Source organism: Silene latifolia, chromosome 2, assembly GCF_048544455.1.
Source record: "Silene latifolia isolate original U9 population chromosome 2, ASM4854445v1, whole genome shotgun sequence".
NCBI classification, from domain to species: Eukaryota; Viridiplantae; Streptophyta; class Magnoliopsida; order Caryophyllales; family Caryophyllaceae; genus Silene; species Silene latifolia.
The window spans coordinates 138,906,438-138,928,757 of NC_133527.1; positions in this window are offsets into that span (position 1 = coordinate 138,906,438).

A 22,320-nucleotide genomic window follows, 5' to 3' on the forward strand; every position below is an offset into this window, starting at 1 on the left:
ATATCAACTTGGTTGAGAGAAACCTATTCGGGGGAGCTGCAAATGAAGATGCAGCCAAACATATGGAGACATTCATTGATTATTGTTGTTCCATACCCCCACCAACCGGTGTGACCCAAGATCAGGTGAAGGAAACTATGTTCATATTCTCTCTTCGTGATGCTGCAAGGGAGTGGTACCGAGACCTGGATCGAGTTGCTAACGGGATCACTGATTGGAAGTCGCTGGCCCTGGCATTCTACAAGAAATATTTCTCTGCCTCGAAGACGAATGCCATTAGAGCTCAGATCACGAGCTTTAAACAGGGCCCTGATGAGAATTTTCATAAGGCGTGGGTCCGTTTCAAGAAGCTGGTGCGAACTATTCCGCACCATGGGTTCGAAAAATGGAGCCTATGCAATCAATTTTATAATGGGCTCTATGACGATCAGAGGGCTATCTTGGATGCGGCAGCTAATGGGAGATTCCAGGAGAACGTGGGAGAGACTAAGGGGTGGAAAATTATTGATGATTTGGCCACCCATAAAGCTGAGTATGGAAATTCCAGGGGAAATCAAAGGAGGAGTGCTGAATCCCCTTCTGTAGCTGCATTAGAGGCTCTTACGGCGAGATTTGATAAGTACGAGTTGGGAGGAGCTTCGAAAGGAGGGATCTATCAGGTGAATGCTGTGTCAGACGGTCCTTTCGTCTGCAAGAGATGTGGAGGAGATGGACATGTTTCAGACCATTGTCCTAATCCCTATGAGTCTTGTGCTGCCTTTCAACATTATAGGCAGACAAACACTTATTTCGAGCCGAATGTTCATCCAAACTTGAGGTGGAGTAGCCAAAATGTCCTAAATCCAACTCCACCTCCACAGCAGCAGCATTAGCAGAATTATGTGCCCCCTCATAAGCAGCAGCAGCCATATCAAAAGCCTCCGTATATCCCTCAGCAGTAGCAGCAATCCCAAAGTTCTGATTTCAATGAGTTGAAGAATTTGTTGCTGAAAGAGTCTCAAGCTAAAGAGGCCGGGATGAAAATGTTGGAGAGCCAAATTGCCCAATTGGCTAGCAAGAATACAACTCGAGCTCCGGGACATTTACCGACGCAGGCGGATCAAAAGGAGACCCTTAATTCTATTACTTTGAGGAGTGGGTCTACCCTTAATGGGCCCGCTATGGTCGAGGACATTGCTGAAAAAGATGAGGCGGAACCAAGTAAGAAGAAAGCTGGAACGAACAGTGGAAAGAAAAAGACGTCTACCAGGTATATCAGTCGATCGACTGATACACCCGGTCGATAGACCAGTCCGCGAGATACGGTAGCTTCTGGTCCTATAGAAGTCGGGCCGATCGATCGACATACATGGTCGATCGACCGACAACTATTTGCGATATTGAGTCCTTTCGTCCTCCAATGCCCAATAATTTGAGGGATCACTTGTTTCGGGGTACGACAAATCCGACAATATTGAGGCAAGACCCGAATGCTGATGGGTCAGTCCCGGTTCCCAAGTATGACCCAATGTTGATTAATGGTTCATTTTTGAGACGGTCTGAAGAAGGCTCGAGCTTCAACAAAGAGAAGGTAGTGGATTTTCAGCCTAAATCCACCGATGCCGGCATGAGAGACCTAGAGGAGAGGGCTAAGTTGCTTCTTACAGCCCCTTATCCGGAGAGATTGGTGCCGACAAAGGAACATGTATCATTTAATAAATTCGAAAATGTTATTCGCAGCTTAAATGTACAAGTTCCTTTTCTTGAATTAGTTAATCAAGTGCCTGCTTACATGAAATTTATGAAGCAATTTTTATCTAAAAAGTAGTCACTTGAAACTGTGCATTCTGTCGCACTAACTGAGGAATCATGTTCCTATTTGACCCATACTGCACCTCATAAGCTAGAGGACCCAGGTAGCTTTTCCGTTCCTAGTAATATTGGTACCTTCTCAATTGAGAAGGCATTATGTGACCTAGGAGCTAGCATTAGCGTTATGCCTTTGAGTCTTGCTAGAAAGTTGAAATTGACTAGGTTTGCAGTTACCAACATGACAGTACAGATGGCTGATCGCTCTGCGGTCCAGCCAATAGGAGTCTTAGAGGACATTCCTGTCCAAATAAGAAAGTTCTTTTTCCCTGTTGACTTCGTTGTACTAGACATGCCCGAGGATGCTCACATTCCTATCATTTTGGGTAGACCATTTCTGCACACTGCTGGTGCAGTTATAGATGTTGGCTCAGGGACTTTGACCTTCAAAGTAGGGAAACATTCTATATTCTTTGCCCAGACAGCTAAGAAGAAAGACCCCATGTGGCCAGTCACTTGTAATACGGTTTCTGAAAAGAAATCCTATTTTATGCTTTCTGATATGCCTATCTCTACACCTATTCCTGTTGTAACACCTCCGCCCCAGATTGGGAGCAAATTGGAGGAAGAATCTTCTGTTTTGACTATTGCAGGAGCTGGTTTGGGGAAGAAAGAGCCGCATGTTGCTCCAGCTGTGAAGGAGCCAATCGTTCAAAGAGGCGGCTTAGGATGTCTTAGCTATGGCACTGATGAGGAGCCCGATGAGGAGCCAGTCAAAGTGACAGATTCCGACTTGGATTTTGATGAGCCAGAAGAGGTCATTGCTTGGGAAGATGTTGAAGCTGTTGATCCGTTGAGTTTTGCGGATGTTGGAGTTGAGAAGAGTGCAGCTGAAGAGATGGGTTCTGTAGAGGCTACTTCTTGTAGCCAGGAGCCGAGCAAGTGGGCTATTCCGTGGCTGTTCTTGATCAAATATTAGTTGATCAAATGCTTTACCTTCATTTTATTGCTTTTTAAGACTATTTACCGTTTTTCGTGTGCGCGAGACTTCCCATTATTTTTGTTTGCTTAGGATTTTAAACACTTTAGTCTGTTACTTTGGGTTTAGCGCAATCTTGGGCGTGTTATTATGTGTGTTTGCAGGTATATAGACCATATTAGCTCAAGTTATTGAGCTAATTCGAAGAAATCAGAAAGTTACAGAACTATTCCGATCGATCGATCGAAATTAGATGGTCGATCGACCGGCCGCACATTCCAGAGCTTCATTCACGACATCCTGGTCGATCGACTGGGTGAGGTGGTTGATCGACCGTTGCCCGCTGCTGTACCTATTTTCGATCACTCCCCTGCTGTGTTTGGTCAAATTGCGGAGTTGAGAGAGTTTTCTCTCCACTTTATTCTCCGACATATTTCTGTTTTCTTCCGTTTTTTAATTTTTGCACATAATTACAGCTTCATCATTGCTTTCTTGGTTTTACGCGTGGTTTTGTTTGTCTTTTCAGGTACTTATTGGTAGCACTGCTGGCTACTGAAACCTCCTAGCTCACGCTGGTTTGGGAAGGTTTCCGTTTGCTGCGCTTAAAGTCTTGTGAGTTTCCGAGTCTTTACTTCATGTCTTATTTAATTAATTTATCGCAAAATCCCATCTCCTTTGTTTATTTAATTACATGATTTTGCACAATGGGGACATTGTGTGATTTTGTTTGGGGAAGGGTTTTACGTCGCATTTGCATATGTCTTATTGCATTTCCGTTTCACGTTTATTTCAGCTTGCATTGTTTATTTCACTTCATATATATATCAAAAATTCAAAAAAATTGAAAAATTTCAAAAATTTCAAGAAATGCACGTTTATTTTAGCATATAGGTTGAGTCGGAATGGTAGTATTTCAATGATGACATTGCATTTTCATCTGTGTACGCCTAAGCCTTGCTAATTGACATGTTATTAGTAGAATCATATATGCATAGTCTACGAGTTTTCGTTAAATTTCTTGCTGGACTTGAGACTTGACTTAGAATTTTGGCAAACTACATCATATTTCTGAGGCTTAGAGCTTATAACTGGTGACATTCATGACCGGTTTATCTAGGATGTGAGTAGTACTCCTTATGAGACATGTTTTATAAATATGCATAAATATGAACTTAATCTACTTAATACCCGTATGCATTCGGTTTGTGGTTTGTTGACACATGTGGAAGAGGTATCCTTTATTCATTTTGCCCATAAGCTCCACACTGCCAAAAATAGCCTTTTTGTCCCGATAACTACAACCTACACATAGCCTGTCCTTGTCAAGCTATTAGTTTATGTTCTTGGGATTGTTACTTTGTTTTTGGTAGCCAATGCTCATTTTGAGATGATGTTGGGAAGATGAAAACGGAAGGAAGGAAAGAAAGAAAAAAAAATAGAATTGAGAAAAAAAGCGAAGAAAAATGATTCGAAAAAGAAAAAAAAGAAACGCATGTGTAATGTAGAGGACGGTCGATCGACTGGACTCATTGGTCGATCGACTGAAGCCCGAGAAGAAAAGAGAAAAAAAATCAATTCGCATAATTCAAAGTCCTTATTAAATGGCAATTTTTGCTCCCATGTTGCATTTATATCTTATGGGGAGTCGATTATTATGGAGATTGCGAGATTTGTGCTTGATAATTAGCATCGGTTTTATTGTTGATTTGGAGCGAGAAGCTGGATGTTGTCACATGGTTCTGTTTAGGTACTAGCTTGATCACCTATACCTCCACATTCCCATAATTGTTTTGCCTCTTCTTACCCATTACCTCACATTTCCATATTTACCTCGGCATGTGTCATGGTCATTTGTTTGGTTGGAATGCATATGTACAGTTATAGAGATTACTTTCATATTAGATTGCAGGCATGTTCTTATAGGTCGTAGTTAGGTGAGAGTCATTACAATATTACTTCTTTCTTTCTTATACATTATTCACCTGTGCTTATGTGTGATTCGAGCGACCCGTGAGAGTCCAATTTGATAAGTCTCTATAGTTGACGGTTCAACAGTTTTTAACGACTACATAACTCATTTGCATGATTCATATTGCTAACTAATTGTTAGTTGTTGCATTAAATTGGTTTAGGCTTAACAGTTTGCAATTCGCTCTAAGATTGAACTCGTTCCATTAGGTTTTTAGGATCGAGTCTTGTTCTTGCTTGGGGACAAGCAAGGGTTTGGTTTGGGGAAGTTTGATGCGTGTCCTAAATATGATGTTTTAAACCCCATTTTACACGCATTTCAGAGCTCATTTATGTAGTTTATGCTACTATTCTCCCTATTTCCGTCTACGTTCGTGTTTTTGTACATTATTGCAGAAATGTGAAGAATCCAGCGGAAATCAAGCTAAATCCGTCCTCGAGTACTTTGCATTGCATGTGACGTGAAGTATTTACTCAAGAAACGAACTTGGTGCGCATTTCGAGGCCTGAAAGATAATTTTATGAAGAATTAGAAGCCAAGTACCAGCTACTCCAGTCGATCGACCAGACCACGAGTTCCAGTAGCTACTGTTCAGCGAAGAGCAGTCGATCGACTGCCTTGCTTGGTCGATCAACCACACCGTTAATTTGCGTGAATTAAGAGATCAAGAATTAGGAAGCCCATAGTAGTTAGGTTTCAGGAATAAGTGTTACGTGTATTCCTATATAACGTAACCTAGTTTTCAGAACATTTATTGAGTTTTAGTAAGTTTTTATCAAGTCTTTGATCAGAAAACTTTAGGGAAATATTAAGGTTTGCATTTAAGTTTAATTATTCAATACAATCGGTATTATTGCTTTACTTTCGTTCGTACTTTCGGTTTCCTCCTATTCCATTCGGTATTCTTCTGCTCTTATTTCAGTTTTATTGCTTTATTTTCATTCATAGTATAGAATTGCTAGATTAGTTTCCCGAAGCCGGAATTATCGTTTTATGTTATTTGTTTGTTTAATTATTTCAAGCATGAATTCAGTAGTTTTATTCCTTAATCTTATTGTTGTTTTCATCATAGTCATGAGTAGCTAAATACCTTGTGCTATGATGTAGGGAATCTGTAGTATAGGCGGCATTAGAATAGTGACCTGAAATCGCGCCATGGTCGATCGACTGGGTTCTCTGGTCGATTGACTTGCCACGTGAGTCTTGACTTCGTTTTAATTAATTTAATTTCCATATTTGACGAATCGAGTGCACGCAACTAGTTGAATGCCTAGGAATTGACTGACCCAATAAAGATCGAAAGATAGGGAAAGGAGATAGACTATAATTAAGACGACTAATTTAATGAGACCGAGAGATGAGTTAAATTAGACCTTTTAAATCACTTTTCAGGACGAAAGTTTGCATTAGTGATATTAGGGACCCGTAGCGAGATCGAAAGATGCTACCTGTAAAAATGGACCGAAAGGATTTCTTATTTTCCCGTCTCACGTGATTGTTTTAGACCTACCTAGTGAACTGCCGCCGAAACTATAGTGAACCGACCATCTTAGCACCCTTTTAATATTTGTTTTCATCCGTCTATTTAGTTTACTTTTAAATCTCGTTGCCATTAGTTATAGACCAACTCAAACAAACCCCCACACACTGTTACTTTTAGACTAAAATCAGACGACTAATAATTGCATCGCCTCTCTGTGGTTCGACCCTGCTACCGCTATCTATAGTTGTAGTTGGAATTATAAATATTATCTTTGGTGCATACAACGACAGGCATCAAATTTTGGCGCCGTTGCCGGGGAGGCAATTGTTTAAAATTATTAGTTGTTTATTTTTAGTCTTTCTTCTAGTTTAAGGGACATATGTTCCTTAAACTATTCTCATATTCTACCTGTAGTTTCTTCTTATGCGCAGGTCACAGGGTGGTGAATTACTACCGTTCAATCCTGAGATTGAGAAGACTTTGCGTGAGTTGAGACGATCATCTAGTGTATTGCCGATGGAGGAAGAGCTGAGTACTCTGTTCAGTTACTACGAGAACACTCTATTTGAGGAGGATCCACCTTCATCTCCAGTTTCTACTTCATCACCGAGATCACACATCTCCGGACATGGTCAAGAAGCGAGTATAGCCATCACTCGAGCCGACAAAGTGAGAATCTCTACAAGGGATTCGCATTACTAGGGATGGATAGAAAATTCGAGCCGAAGCCGTCCTATATCAACTTGGTTGAGAGAAACCAATTCGGGGGAGCTGTAAATGAAGATGCAGCCAAACATATCTAGACATTCATTGATTATTGCTGTTCCATACCCCCACCAACCGGTGTGACCCAAGATCAGGTGAAGGAAACTATGTTCATATTCTCTCCTCGTGATGCTGCAAGGGAGTGGTACCGAGACCTGGATCGAGTTGCTAACTGGATCACTGATTGGAAGTCGCTGGCCCTGGCATTCTACAAGAAATATTTCTCTGCCTCGAAGACGAATGCCATTAGAGCTCAGATCATGAGCTTTAAACAGGGCCCTGATGAGAATTTTCATGAGGCGTGGGTCCGTTTCAAGAAGCTGGTGCGAACTATTCCGCACCATGGGTTCGAAAAATGGAGCCTATGCAATCAATTTTATAATGGGCTCTATGACGATCAGAGGGCTATCCTGGATGCGGCAGCTAATGGGAGATTCCAGGAGAACGTAGGAGAGAGTAAGGGGTGGAAAATTATTGATGATTTGGCCACCCATAAAGCTGAGTATGGAAATTCCAGGGGAAATCAAAGGAGGAGTGCTGAATCCCCTTCTGTAGCTGCATTAGAGGCTCTTACGGCGAGATTTGATAAGTACGAGTTGGGAGGAGCTTCGAAAGGAGGGATATATCAGGTGAATGCTGTGTCAGACGGTCCTTTCGTCTCCAAGAGATGTGGAGGAGAGGGACATGTTTCAGACCATTGTCCTAATCCCTATGAGTCTTGTGCTGCCTTTCAACATTATAGGCAGACAAACACTTATTTCGAGCCGAATGTTCATCCAAACTTGAGGTGGAGTAGCCAAAATGTCCTAAATCCAACTCCACCTCCACAGCAGCAGCATTAGCAGAATTATGTGCCCCCTCATAAGCAGCAGCAGCCATATCAAAAGCCTCCGTATATCCCTCAGCAGCAGCAGCAATTCCAAAGTTCTGATTTCAATGAGTTGAAGAATTTGTTGCTGAAAGAGTCTCAAGCTAGAGAGGCCGGGATGAAAATGTTGGAGAGCCAAATTGCCCAATTGGCTAGCAAGAATACAACTCGAGCTCCGGGACATTTACCGACGCAGACGGATCAAAAGGAGACCCTTAATGCTATTACTTTGAGGAGTGGGTCTACCCTTAATGGGCCCGCTATGGTCGAGGACATTGCTGAAAAAGATGAGGCGGAACCAAGTAAGAAGAAAGCTGGAACGAACAGTGGAAAGAAAAAGACGTCTACCAGGTATATCAGTCGATCGACCAGTCCGCGAGATATAGTAGCTTCTGGTCCTGTAGAAGTCAGTCGATCGACTGACATACATGGTCGATCGACTTAGAGCGCTGCTGATATTGAGTCCTTTCGTCCTTCAATGCCCAATAATTTGAGGGATCACTTGTTTCGGGGTACGACAAATCCGACAATATTGAGGCAAGACCCGAATGCTGATGGGTCAGTCCCGGTTCCCAAGTATGACCCAATGTCGATTAATGGTTCATTTTTGAGACGGTATGAAGAAGGCTCGAGCTTCAACAAAGAGAAGGTAGTGGATTTTCAGCCTAAATCCACCGATGCCGGCATGAGAGACCTAGAGGAGAGGGCTAAGTTGCTTCTTACAGCCCCTTATCCGGAGAGATTGGTGCCGACAAAGGAACAGGTATCATTTAATAAATTTGAAAATGTTATTCGCAGCTTAAATGTACAAGTTCCTTTTCTTGAATTAGTTAATCAAGTGCCTGCTTACATGAAATTTATGAAGCAACTTTTATCTAAAAAGAAGTCACTTGAAACTATGCATTCTGTCGCACTAACTGAGGAATCATGTTCCTATTTGACCCATACTGCACCTCATAAGCTAGAGGACCCAGGTAGCTTTTCCGTTCCTTGTAATATTGGTACCTTCTCAATTGAGAAGGCATTATGTGACCTAGGAGCTAGCATTAGTGTTATGCCTTTGAGTCTTGCTAGGAAGTTGAAATTGACTAGGTTTGCAGTTACCAACATGACAGTACAGATGGCTGATCGCTCTGCGGTCCATCCAATAGGAGTCTTAGAGAACATTCCTGTCCAAATAGGAAAGTTCTTTTTCCCTGTTGACTTCGTTGTACTAGACATGCCCGAGGATGCTCACATTCCTATCATTTTAGGTAAACCATTTCTTCACACTGCTGGTGTAGTTATAGATGTTGGCTCAGGGACTTTGACCTTCAAAGTAGGGAAACATTCTATTGTCTTTGCCCAGACAGCTAAGAAGAAAGACCCCATGTGGCCAGTCACTTGTAATACGGTTTCTGAAAAGAAATCCTATTTTGTGCTTTCTGATATACCTATCTCTACACCTATTCCTGTTGTAACACCTCCGCCCCAGATTGGGAGCAAATTGGAGGAAGAATCTTCTGTTTTGACTATTGCAGGAGCTGGTTTGGGGAAGAAAGAGCCGCATGTTGCTCCAGCTGTGAAGGAGCCAATCGTTCAAAGAGGCGGCTTAGGATGTCTTAGCTATGGCGCTGATGAGGAGCCCGATGAGGAGCCAGTCAAAGTGACGGATTCTGACTTGGATTTTGATGAGCCAGAAGAGGTCATTGCTTGGGAAGATGTTGAAGCTGTTGATCCGTTGAGTTTTGCGGATGTTGAAGTTGAGAAGAGTGCAGCTGAGGAGATGGGTTCTGTAGAGGCTACTTCGTGTAGCCAGGAGCCGAGCAAGTGGGCTATTCCATGTCCGTTCTTGATCAACTATTAGTTGATCAAATGCTTTACCTTCATTTTATTGCTTTTTAAGACTATTTACCGTTTTTCGTGTGCGCGAGACTTTGCATTATTTACGTTTGCTTAGGATTTTAAACACTTTAGTCTGTTACTTTGGGTTTAGCGCAATCTTGGGCGTGTTATTATGTGTGTTTGCAGGTATATCGACCATATTAGCTCAAGTTATTGAGCTAATTCGAAGAAATCAGAAAGTTACAGCAGCTATTCCAGTCGATCGACTGGTATGTATGGTCGATCGACCGGTTTGCACGCCTGTTCCGGAGCTTACATTCGACATCCTGGTCGATCGACTGGGTGAGGTGGTCGATCGACCGTTGCCCGCTGCTGTACCTATTTTCGATCATTCCCCTACTGTGTTTGGTCAAATTGCGGAGTTGAGAGAGTTTTCTCTCCACTTTATTCTCCGACATATTTCTGTTTTCTTCCGGTTTTTAATTTTTGCACATAATTACCGCTTCATCATTGCTTTCTTGGTTTTACGCGTGGTTTTGTTTGTCTTTTCAGGTACTTATTGGTAGCACTGCTGGCTACTGAAACCTCCTAGCTCACGCTGGTTTGGGAAGGTTTCCTTTTGCTGCGCTTAAAGTCTTGTGAGTTTCCGAGTCTTTACTTCATGTCTTATTTAATTAATTTATCGCAAAATCCCATCTCCTTTGTTTATTTAATTACATGATTTTGCACAATGGGGACATTGTGTGATTTGGTTTGGGGAAGGGTTTTGCGTCGCATTTGCATATATTTTATTGCATTTCCGTTTCACGTTTATTTCAAATTGCATTGTTGATTTCAATATATATATATATATATATATATATATATATATATATATATATATATATATATATATATATATATATATATATATATATATATATATATATATATATCAAAAATTCAAAAAATTGAAAAATTTCAGAAATTTCAAAAAATGAACGTTTATTTTAGCATATAGGTTGAGTCGGAACGGTAGTATTTCAATGATGACATTGCATTTTCATCTGTTTACGCCTAAGCCTTGCTAATTGACATGTTATTAGTAGAATCATATATGCATAGTCTACGAGTTTTCGTTAAATTTCTTGCTGGACTTGAGACTTGACTTAGAATTTTGGCAAACTACATCATATTTCTGAGGCTTAGAGCTTATAACTGGTGACATTCATGACCGGTTTATCTAGGATGTGAGTAGTACTCCTTATGAGACATGTTTTATCAATATGCATAAATATGAACTTAATCTACTTAATACCCGTATGCATTCGGTTTGTGGTTTGTTGACACATGTATAAGAGGTATCCTTTATTCATTTTGCCCATAAGCTCCATACTGCCAAAAATAGCCTTTTTGTCCCGATAACTACAACCTACACTTAGCCTGTCCTTGTCAAGCTAGTAGTTTATATTCTTGGGATTGTTACTTTGTTTTTGGTAGCCAATGCTCATTTTGAGATGATGTTGGGTAGATGAAAACGGAAGGAAGGAAAGAAAGAAAAAAAAAGAGAATTGAAAAAAAAAAGAGAAGAAAAATGATTCGAAAAAGAAAAAAAAGAAACGCATGTGTACTATAGAGGACGGTCGATCGACTGGACTCATTGGTCGATCGACTGAAGCCCGAGAAGAAAAGAGAAAAAAAATCAATTCGCATAATTCAAAGTCCTTATTAAATGGCGATTTTTGCTCCCATGTTGCATTTATATCTTATGGGGAGTTGATTAGTATGGAGATTGCGAGATTTGTGCTTGATAATTAGCACCGGTTTTATTGTTGATTTGGAGCGAGAAGCTGGATATTGTCACATGGTTCTGTTTAGGTACTAGCTTGATCACCTATACCTCCACATTCCCATAATTGTTTTGCCTCTTCTTACCCATTACCACACATTTCCATATTTACCTCGGCATGTGTCATGGTCATTTGTTTGGTTGGAATGCATATGTACGGTTGTAGAGATTACTTTCATATTAGATTGCAGGCATGTTCTTATAGGTCGTAGTTAGGTGAGAGTCATTACAATATTACTTCTTTCTTTCTTATACATTATTCACCTGTGCTTATGTGTGATTCGAGCGACCCGTGAGAGTCCAATTTGATAAGTCTCTATAGTTGACGGTTCAGCAGTTTTTAACGACTACATAACTCGTTTGCATGATTCATATTGCTAATTGATTGTTAGTTGTTGCATTAAATTGGTTTAGGCTTAACAGTTTGCAATTCGCTCTGAGATTGAACTCGTTCCATTAGGTTTTTAGGATCGATTCTTGTTCTTGCTTGGGGACAAGCAAGGGTTTGGTTTGGGGAAGTTTGATGCGTGTCCTAAATATGATGTTTTACACTCCATTTTACACGCATTTCAGAGCTCATTTATGTAGTTTATGCTACTATTCTCCCTATTTCCGTCTACTTTCGTGTTTTTGTACATTATTGCAGAAATGTGAAGAAGAAATCAAGCTAAATCCGTCCTCGAGTACTTTGCATTGCATGTGACGTGAAGTATTTACTCAAGAAACGAACTTGGTGCGCATTTCGAGGCCTGAAAGATAATTTTATGAAGAATTAGAAGCCAAGTACCAGCTACTCCAGTCGATCGACCAGACCACGAGTTCCAATAGCTACTGTTCAGCGAAGAGCAGTCGATCGACTGCCTTGCTTGGTCGATCAACCACACCATTAATTTGCGTGAATTAAGAGATCGAGAATTAGGAAGCCCATAGTAGTTAGGTTTCAGGAATAAGTGTTACGTATATTCCTATATAATGTAACCTAGTTTTCAGAACATTTATTGAGTTTTAGTAAGTTTTTATCAAGTCTTTGATCAGAAAACTTTAGGGAAATATTAGGGTTTGCATTTAAGTTTAATTATTCAATACAATCGGTATTATTGCTTTACTTTCGTTCGTACTTTCGGTTTCCTCCTATTCCATTCGGTATTCTTCTGCTCTTATTTCAGTTTTATTGCTTTATTTTCATTCATAGTATAGAATTGCTAGATTAGTTTCCCGAAGCCGGAATTATCGTTTTATGTTATTTGTTTGTTTAATTATTTCAAGCATGAATTCAGTAGTTTTATTCCTTAATCTTATTGTTGTTTTCATCATAGTCATGAGTAGCTAAATACCTTGTGCTAGGATGTAGGGAATCTGTAGTATAGGCGGCATTAGAATAGTGACCTGAAATCGCGCCATGGTCGATCAACTGGGTTCCCTGGTCGATCGACTGGCCACGTGAGTCTTGACTTCGTTTTAATTAATTTAATTTCCATATTTGACGAATCGAGTGCACGCGACTAGTTGAATGCCTAGGAATTGACCGACCCAATAAAGATCGAAAGATAGGGAAGGGAGATAGACTACCTAATTAAGACGACTAATTTAATGAGATCGAGAGATGAGTTAAATTAGACCTTTTAAATCACTTTTCAGGACGAAAGTTAGCATTAGTGATATTAGGGACCGTAGCGAGATCGAAAGATGCTACCTGTAAGAATGGACCAAAAGGATTTCTTATTTTCCCGTCTCACGTGATTGTTTTAGACCTACCTAGTGAACTGCCGCCGAAACTATAGTGAACCGACCATCTTAGCACCCTTTTAATATTTGTTTTCATCCGTCTATTTAGTTTACTTTTAAATCTCGTTGCCATTAGTTATAGAACAACTCAAACAAACCCCCACACACTGCTACTTTTAGACTAAAATCAGACGACTAAAAATTGCATCGCCTCTCTGTGGTTCGACCCTGCTACCGCTATCTATAGTTGTAGTTGGAATTATAAATATTATCTTTGGTGCATACAACGACAGGCATCATTAATAATACTCGTAAATTTCACTACAAGTATTGCATTTATATAGTGACCTCCACCCAACTATATAAATGATTCCGAGATCTAAATTCATATTAATACGGGTACGGTAAGCCGAGTCATCCCTTATTAATATAACTCGGTGGATTAACCTCTTAATCGATTCTACTTTTAGAACTCTCGGTCGATAAAAATTACTCTAATTTTCATTTTTAGCCCGTAACACATGCGACTACGGTCACGAATACTTCCGTTGAGCTCAATCCAAATTTCGATGTAATAACATTTTACTACCCCACTTCGCCAATGTAACAAGGTTTGTATTACGGTAAAGCCGGCTCAACTCCCTTATGAAATTGGTACTTCATGGGTTTCTACTATTTGGCAAGGCTAATTCTCGATTATTATATATGAGAGGTCTTGTCAATTTATTATCTATCACGTTTTAAGTGAACTAAAGCGGTGAACTACGATAATTATAATTGACATGGTCTATGATTCGATATGATATGCATGTGTTGTTATGGCGATTTGGCAATGCATGCAACATATTAAAAGAAATGCAAAGCAATAAATAAAAAATTTCCTAGTATGACCGTCCTAAATAGAAAATCTAATAATCTATTACATATTCGGAAACCAACTCCTTTGGTCCCTTGAATCTTCAAGTGGCACGCCTTCCAATAACTCCGTCTTCGTCGGATCACCTTTCCGAATGACACCGTCTTTGAAGATGCTCCATAATTACAAATAATAATAAAAATACAAAGCTATTCCTATTATACATTTGTAAAATGGAAAAACTAATGAAATAAAAGTGATACGAGATCACATTAAATTACAACCGAATCAATATTCCCTTTCATTACGGGCAATATCGATTAAAACTAAGGCCATACTAAGATAAAAATTACATAATTCAAAATTACATAAATAAAAGACATTCAACAATTGAAATATGCAGCATTATAATATGTACCTATCATGCCAAATGATGTGCCAAAACGCCCTATTTAACCTATATCGTATATATAATCCGGTTTTATGGAAATGCGTGATAATAACCTTTTAAAATCACTAATTAACACTTAAATCACATCTAAGCTCAAGTTAATTATTCTAACACCTTTTAGGACTCAAAAATTAGTCATCACTGAATTTTTGACAATAATTCAACTTGATTTAATTTTATGCTCATTTTTGACCTTAAAATCATAATACTTATTAAATAAATCCAAATTAAATTATAAAAATTTCAAAATTTGAATTTTAAATTTTTGAACATTCTGGAATAATTCCATGACACTCATAATGTAAAAAATCATGGTTAAAATTTTCGAATTAATTTTGAGAAAATATAGTTGCAATTTATCGGTTTTATCTCATAAAACATCTAAAGTATCCAAAAATTATTCCCATTAATTTTACAACTTTAGATCTGATAAGTGGGATATTTATTCAACCTAAAATAATTTTCTCATGCCAGGCAAATCGTTTTAGCTATTTATGCTAAAATAGTCACTATTTATGCCATTTTTACTCTAAAAATTCATAAATCATGGTAAAAGAGATATTTTAATCTCGAAATTTACATACAGTATGTAAATTATGCATGTGACAACTTATTAAAATATCATGGCCTAATTCGAAATTTAACTATTTTTAACCATTTTACCTCTTTTAATTCATTTTTATCTCATAAAATTCATAAATCATGCAATATTAATCCAATTAATACGAGATTTTACACACAACTTGTAAAATATGCATGTGAGGTCATATAAAAGTTTTAAGGTCATAAACTTAGTTTAACTATTTTTAGCATTTTGATTCCCATTTTAGTCCTAAAAATGTAATAAAATGACCAAAAATCCTTAAAATGAGCAATAAATTTCCATAAATCATAAAAATGACCTAAAAACATTTTAGGACCAGAATATATAACATGCATGATGATTTCGTGGCTTATACTTATAAATCACAAATTTTTAGTTTTATATGTTAACTTTTTAACTCGGAAAAACAATAACCGATTATGCATGCAACATCCTTATGCTCTGATACCACTTGTTAGGTTCATATACCTATTATTAGACTCCTCTAATAGTGAACTAATTAACTTGTTAATTATTTGTTCTTTAGATCTAGTGCATGCATAACAAAAGGAAAGATTTATAAGAAAACAATGTCCCTTACATTGTAAATTTTGTATTATGGGCACAAGTAAGGTCTCCTACCTTCACTTGTTCTTGAGCTATGATGAGTAATAGGATTATCCTCCAAAGACTTCAAGTATAGAAGCCACTCCTTTCGATTGCACCCAAGATTATCCCTTATCTCTACTAAATAATATGTCCTAGATATTTGTTTAGTAGTTTACCTTAAAATTGATTACTAATACTCATATATTACACTAATAATATTAGTAATTTGATTTGAACAATTTGATCATGATTTCTCTATTTTTTGGAGAAATATGAACAAAGTATGAGAGAGTTTGCATGTGTGTTGAATGGTTAAGTGTAAGAATGACTATAAGAGAACAAAATCTCTTTAAAGAGGAGGAGGGAAACCGGTTGGGTCAAGGGGGTAGTGCCAAAAATTAGCATCTCACTTTTTCTTTTTATCTTACCCAAAATGTAGGTGTGTAAGAAATAGGTAGTGTAGGCTTGATTAATATATTATTATCACATAAAGAAATATATAATCAAAACCTACCACAACTCCCTCCAAATCGGTCCACTTCATAAAATGGACTACCGTTTTATTTTGTCAATTTGTCATTTGTCACACAATATGTCACATGTAGTATGTTACATGTCATTAATTAATTTAATGCATATTTATCACATAAATATCATTTTATAAATTAATTAGATTACATACAACAAATTGACTAGTGATACTTGATCACATAAATAAATTGGGTCATATAATTATAATTCACAACATCTTGTAATTATAATTAACCATTCATTCTTATCTCTATTGTTTCTCAAACAATAAACAATTTTAGTAATAAAGCCTTTTTATTACTAAAATAAATCTGATTTAATCCCATTACAATAAGATATAAATATTCTCTCTCACAAATTGAATTGTTCAATTTTAAGAAATTGATCAACTTGTATCGTCATAAAATTAATCAACTTTACAGATTAGGGCATCATCCTTTAGGTGTGACCTTAAGGGATCAACTGACCACCACCGTCTCACGACAGTAACGTCAAACTCAAGCAAGCCCATCGTTAACGATTAATGTTGATCAGTTGCCTATATAATGAATCATCCCTTACGTATTCTTTATATAAGATTTAATTATGGCATGTGATCGCACTATGAGGACACATTTTCCAACAGTTTCTACTACTGTTACTACTACTATTACTATTACTATTACTATTACTATTACTATTACTATTACTATTACTATTACTATTACTATTATTATTATTATTATTATTATTATTATTTTTTTTTTTTTTTTATAAAAGGATGCGCGCAGCTTTCACTAAAAGAAAAATAAAAGTTTAAGTGAAATTGGTGGGGAGCCAAGAGACAATCTAGGCTCCCACACCCTTAGCAACAGCAAAGCTAAGTTTAGTAAAAATGTATGCGGCTACCCGATCCCCCGCATCCTGAGATACCGAGAATTTCTGGATCCTCTTGGGCAAGGCAAGAGACAATCTAGGCTCCCACACCCTTAGCAACAGCAAAGCTAAGTTTAGTAAAAATGTATGCGGCTACCCGATCCCCCGCATCCTGAGATACCGAGAATTTCCGGATCCTCTTGGGCAAGGCAACAGCATCCGAACCCAGCTTCCCAAATGAAGAGAAAGAGAAGGGAAGGAAACCATAACCCACTGCCGCGCACAAATCCCCGTACTTAGCACACTTACGCTGAGCAGCATCAGCAACAACCCGGCAAGGCACAAAATCCGTCATCCCAGTCTGAGTCAAAGGAGAAGACCCTGTCAAGTCATCGCACACATCACGTCCCCTGTCCCAAGAATAAAGCAGCAAATTCGCAGGACGAAGAGAACCACCATGCCCGTTAACCAACCCGATATCAACCTCCTTTCTCCCAGAAATACCAGATCTATAGAAGATGTTGAAAAGAGTGTCACGGACGAGGTTATGCTGATGTTTAACGCCCACAGTACCAGTACAAGAAACAGCGTGGTCCCCAAAAACATCATCAGTAAAAACCCGAGAGCAAGCGGTACAGGGCCTAGATACCGTGAATAACGAAACACTCAGACGATACCCAAGCACACTACGGTAAATCCTCCCGTTCATAGTCCCCAACCCCAAGATAGGAACCGCACGCAACCAATCAGAGGAGTGGGAACCCTGCTGAGACTGCCACAAAGCAAGCTGGCGTGGTGTCAAATAGAAAACGAGCTCTGAGGCAGCAGCAACCGTCGCGAAATAAATATCTGCCAATTTCTTCATAAGTTTGGGGGCAGCAATTTCACTAGGGTTACCTAAGATACCAGAGCCTGTAGTCTCACTAAACACCCGCACGACATCGTCAAAAGCAGGGTCAGCAGCTACAATACCAGAGGGTCCGAGGAGCTTCGCCTCCAAATCAGCAGACTGCAAACGGGACACAATAAAAGCATACTGTAAAACATCTCCCGCTGCATAGACACCAAAACCACCAAGATGAAAAGGGAATGTAGCAAGGCACCACTGTCAATCCCCGAAACCCGGGCCAGACGCGATAAGACTCGAAAAAGGACAATGAAACCGTACAAGTTCAGGCATGAAGGAACACACCACCAACCTGCACAGAAAACTATAGCCACCAAAGAAAACCACAAGGACGAACACCACCACACGGCACACCCACAAGTGGCAAGAGGCTCGAAGAAAACAAAGCAGGCGAACAAAAAAAGGACCCGGCCAGCGTAACCCGCAAGCATGTAGCCAACCCAAGACACCCACAAGAACACCAAAAGCCGGTAACCCCGCAAGTAGCAAATGGCAACAAAAGAAGATGCTAAACACACCCTGCCAACACTACGACTAGCCCACACTATCCAGACCACGGTGGCAAGCACAGGCAGCAGCAAGCAACATGTAGCAGCAGCAAGGCAGTCGGAAAAAAAAAATAACAAATGGAAAAGGTGAAAAAAACGCACACTGGCAGAATAGAAACAGACGGCAGTCAGATGAACTAAGAACTCCAACGAACCAACTGTTACCCAGACCAGCACAGGATGACCCACCGCTGATCAACACTGTGCGGATGGTCAGACGTTAACAGCAAGACAACCCACATCAGAGGACCACAACCACCAGCAGAACGGAAGTCAGAAACCCGAAAACCCGAGGTCACAATCCCGTAAACAACAGCACACTCCAAAACCGATGAACGTCGCCGGAGAAAAGGTTGTTGATGGTAAAGTAGACCTAGACTGACGTGAACAGACGACAGCCACGGTGAAAGGTGGCCGGCGATCGAACCCTAAAAAAAGAAACACAAAGAAAAGATGCCCTAATAGAGAAAAGAAAAAGAACAGCGCACGATCCAATGACGCGGGCGTCGTGAAGAGGCCGACGGTGAAAGGTGGCCGGCGACGTGAGGTGGCCGTCTAACCTGACGCAGCAATTCGCAACAAAACCCGATGTTGCAAACAAAACTCCTTCACGCGATTCCACCTCAGAAACCCTAAAACCTGTTGGAATATGTGTCTTCCGACAATAATGCGATCACAACTGTTGATCATGATGATCACAAGTTTAAGTCTCATTATAAAGAATACAATTGGGAAGTAATATTTACTGTCAACTGGTCCACACATATCGGTAATGATTGGCTGACTAGAGTTTGACATTACTGTCGTGCGACGGTGGTGATTAGTTGATCCCCTAGGTCATACTTAAAGGGCAACACTCTTAATTAATCAATTAATTGATCGTATAACGTTACGAGTCAATTAAATTATTTAAAATTGACGGACGATTTTGGAAGTAATATTTATGTGTCTCATTGAAATTTGATTAAATGAGATCCGGTCTGAGTAATCGAATTGTTTCATTACTCAGATGAAATTATTGTTTAAAGAAACAATTGAAATTGAATGAATTATTATAAATACAAGTTATTGTGATTTATAATTGGTAAAATATTTTGGTACTAGTAATTATGAATTACTAGGTCAATTTTTGTATATGACGTATTTTTATTAATACGTTGATTTTTAATATTTTAAAAAATACATAACAATTTTATGTGACATATGACATGTGACATATTGACAAATTGACAAAAATAAAATGGATTCCATTTTATAAAAGTGCCGAAATTAAGAGGAGGATTAAGCTAATATTATGTTGATTATATTAGTGGAGAGCATGATGATTACCCTAATTGTCTAGCCATGCAAACCTAGTGTTCATTGTGAAGAACAACTCAAGCATGCATTGGCTCCCTCTAATCCCCTCTTCCACCCAGTTTTTGAGAGGAAAAACCACTTTGGTTTTTCCTCTTATTTTACCTAATATACACAAAATGTTTTTGTTGTTCATTCATTCAATTCATTTCATCAAAAATATTTTAGAGAGATAAACTATTTTCTTCTTCTTCCTCTCCTCTTAACCGTTTTTTAGGAGACCAAAAACCAAATATTTTTGGGTCAATTTTATCACTAAATTAATATTGTACTAGTATTCATAATATTAATTTTATTAAGAGTGTGCCTTGGGTATTATACTTTGGGAGAGATCCTATACTTGGATCTTAGTTCTTCCATAAAGGAAAGCACAAGAACAAGAGAGAAGGAGATTTCTCTTGTGCCCTTATAAACCGAAATTCCAATGTAAGATAAAAGATTTCTTCTTTATATTGTTTATAGTTTGCATGCATAAGATCACCAATTAATTTTATGATTAAATTAACCTAAAACATATATGAATATTTTGAGTATATAGATCTACTTTTCCTTCAATCGGTATCAAGAGCCTTGGTTGTTTGCATGCAAATCGGTTAAAAGTTTTTCCGAGTTATACGATTAACATATAAAACTTGTTTAATTTGTGTTATTATGATATATCACGAAAATCATCATGCATGTTAAAATTTCTAGTCCTAAAATGTTTTTAGGATATTTTGGTTAATTTATGGATTTTTATTGTTCATATTATATAATAATGGCATTAAAATATGATTTTATGAATAAAATGTCATTTTCGGACTAAAATTAGCTAAACTTCGCATTTTCCAGTGATTTTTGGATATGTTGTCACATATATTATTTTGAGATGACCTGTAAATTTGCATAATTTTTGGACTTCTTATGCTCGAAAAATGGATTTTTCATTATTAAAATCGGATTTAGATGAAAAATAGGTTAATATGAGATAAATTTCGAATCTGGTCATAGAAATTTAGTATGTTGTCACATGATATTTTATAAGATGTGTGTAAAATAATAGGCTATATTGAAGTCTTTATGCATGATTTATGATTTTTTGAAGAATAATAGCATAAATAGTGTTTTAATTAGTGAAATATTTATAAAACATACTCTATGACTAAGGAAAAACGTCTCATATTGCATTTTATTATCTTTTTCAGATCTAAAATTGAAAAGTTGATGAATATGATTTTTCTCATGTTTTTATGATTATTTTTGTTAAAACCGATAAACCGGAACATTGTTTATCCGGATAAATTTCGAAATTTTTAACCTAAGTTTTTGAATATTATGAGTGTCATGGTATTTTTCCAGAATGTTCAAGAGTTTAAGTTTCAAATTTCAAATTTATTTGAAATTTTGTGATTTATTTGAAATTTATAGCTTATTCTTATAATTTTAGGTCCATTAATGAACAAATTTTAGAAATATGAGTTAATTATGGTCAAATTATTAGTGAAGACTAAATTTTGAGTCCTAAGAGTTTAGGGTAATTAACTTATGCATAAATATGAATTTATGTAATTTTTGTGATTATAAAATGTTGAATCACGCAAATCCGTAAAAACCGAGTAATATACGATATTGGCTATTTAAAGGCGATTTAGCATAAAATTGGGCATGTTCATACATATTATAATGCTGCATTTTCTTTATGATTGTCATAATTTTATTTTATGTAATTTTTGAATTATGTAATTTTTACTTAGTATGGCCTTAGTTTTTAATTGATATTACCCGAAATGTATGGGAATATCGATTCGGTTGTAATTTATTGTGATCTCGTATCACCGTTTTGTAATTTAATAGATTTATTTTATTTTAGTTACAAATGTATAATAGGAAATTATGTAATTTGTTATGTAATTTTATTTATTTCGGAGTTCCCAAAGACGGATTTCTTCAAGATGGCGATACATAAAGACGGTGTTACCTCGAGATGCGTGCCACAACCGAAGTTCAAGGGACCAATGGAGTTGGTTTCCGAATATGTAATAGTTAATTAGATTTTCTATTTTAGGAAGGCCATACTAGGATTTATTTTATGTTTGCATTTTATTTATATGTCGCATGCATCGCTAAATCGCCATAACTAAAACATGCATTGTCATTTTATCGAGTTTATCGACCTTGTCAATTAAAATTATCGTAGTTCACCGATTTAGTTCACTTAAAACGTGATAGATAATAAATTGACATGACCTCTCGCTAAAAATAATCAATTGAGACATAGCCTTACCAAATAGTAGAAACCATGAAAACCTATTTCGCGAGGGAGTGCACTCGGCCCTACCGGGGTACAAAACTTGTTACGTAGGGGAAGTGGGTGATAAATGTCTATCCACCGAATTCATATTGATAAGGGATGAAT